Source organism: Capsicum annuum, chromosome 12 (genome assembly GCF_002878395.1).
Source record: "Capsicum annuum cultivar UCD-10X-F1 chromosome 12, UCD10Xv1.1, whole genome shotgun sequence".
Lineage (NCBI taxonomy): Eukaryota > Viridiplantae > Streptophyta > Magnoliopsida > Solanales > Solanaceae > Capsicum > Capsicum annuum.
This window is the reverse complement of record NC_061122.1, coordinates 76,865,686-76,867,877: the sequence shown is the minus strand read 5'-3', so window position 1 is coordinate 76,867,877 and position 2,192 is coordinate 76,865,686.

Below are 2,192 nucleotides of genomic sequence, written 5' to 3'. Positions count from 1 at the left end.
CGTGTATCTTCCCCTTGGGACACTAGGTCCCTTGCAGAATACTGATTTCTGTTGTGATACTAAGGAAAACAAGGGCGATGTACAACGCACTTATAAATTGGATTGCGCCTGGATATCCGAGATTTGAAGATAAGACAAAGTTATTAGACCTTACACATTACAAATGAGACTACTAAAAAGATTTACGTGGGCGTTGAGCATGAATGTATTAATATATAATAACTTTATCTTATTAACTGAATAACTTATATCTGAATGCTGGGCATGTAAGACTGAACTATACTTAGTATAGATAGATAGGCTGAGACAATAGGGTATTATACGTAGGAGGTAATAATTGACCAGGTAACATGAGGTAACTGAGCATGACGGAGGGAAAACTGTATTACCTTAGGAATGGAAGAATAAGCGTCGACTCATGATTCAGAAACATTCTATAAACTGAGGTATGTAATACTAATAACTGAGTAACTAATGGCCATATGCTATGGTCGGGTAATCTTGAAACTGGACTGAGTTTCTGATCTGACTACTGGACTAGGACTGGGGCTGAGATTGTTGCTAAGACTGTAATTGAGACTATAACTGTAAGTAAGATAGTACTGAGACTGAATGTGGTTTTTTATAACTGAAGGTTAGACTGGTACGAAAGTACTGAATTTTTATGGCTAAGTAACTGATCGTTGAAAGCCATGGTTCTGTAGGACTATCTGAGTCCTTTACTAAATATTGATACATAACTGACACTTTGATTGCGGCCTATAGGATGGAAAATTAACACTACAAATTCACCGAGGAATCTAAACTGAGGGTTTACATGGCATAATCTAAGTTTGACTGAACACTAGGAGTGAGTCATGAATCGTGTACGCTAAGCATACTGTAAAGCATGACATGAGTGCATGAGTCATGAGATGCACGAACTGGATTTGGTATTTCTGAATTTGTGGAACATAATTCGCAACATTTGATGAACTTGGAATCTTCATACGAGGAAATTGAAACACACACTATTCTATGAAAAGTGCATGGTATAAGATGTATTCCTGGGACTAAAACAGAAAGCATGCGTAAGTATCTTGATGGTTGAAGTACAATACTTTTCACTGAGATAGAAATGGGTTGGGAATCATCTTCTCTTATGGATTTCCTACATATACTAGTATTACTACTAAAACCTGAAGGCTTAACTTCTAGAGATTTCATAACCTAACAGTTCCTGTATACCTGTCGGGCTGTGTTAGACTGATTCACTAGGGTGGGGATTGGAAAAATGTCTTATTAATATTTGGTTTGACCTTCAAGTTGACTTTTATAGAAAGACTTACAAAAGAGAAAAGAAGCTCCTGAATCTGATGAAACGTGAACATGTAAACGAGGGATCTATAACAGACCAGTAGTTGCATCAGGAGGACTTTTCTGATCCTGTCGCGACTAAAGTGTATAGAGTCTATTTCGGCATTGCCCACTCATAGCACTAGAATTGGCATCCTACTGATTCGAGGGATAGGACTGAGTTGAAGGACGATCGTGATTACTTTAAGGGCCATGCCTAAGAGAAGATCGAACCTTGTAACCTATCCCTCTATATCCAAAACACACATCACTATTGGCTCTACATATACCCTTACGATGCTTACCACACTCTTCACAAAGTGGATGAGTAAAAATTCTTCTCTCAATCTCCTGGGCCTTAAAGCCTGGTGCCCCATCTCTACGAATATTTCTGAACTTTGGTACTGGTGCACTAGCTAAAGATTGAATTGGGGCTGAAAAATTCTCTCTATGTAACGAAGGGTTACCACCCACGACCCTAGCTGAGAAAAACTATAACTACCAGTTCTGACCCTCTTTTCCCTCTTCTTCTTCTTAAGTTTTTTCTCCTCAATCTGTTGATCATGGACCATAGGTGTAGATATGCCCATCTCCTTAATCAACATCGTAGTCCGACACTCCTTGACCACTCTACCTGATATCCCAGACACAAACTTATTCATTCTAGATCTACTATCTACTACTATATGAGGATTATATCTGGCTAAATGAGTGAACTTAAGAGAGTATTATTTTACTCTCATGCTACCTTGTCTGAGTTTAATGAACTCTAACACTTTGGCTTCTTTCTGCTCTAGGGGAAAGAATCAACCTAAGAAAGTCGTAGCAAACTCTTTCCATTCTATGGGCTCTTTATC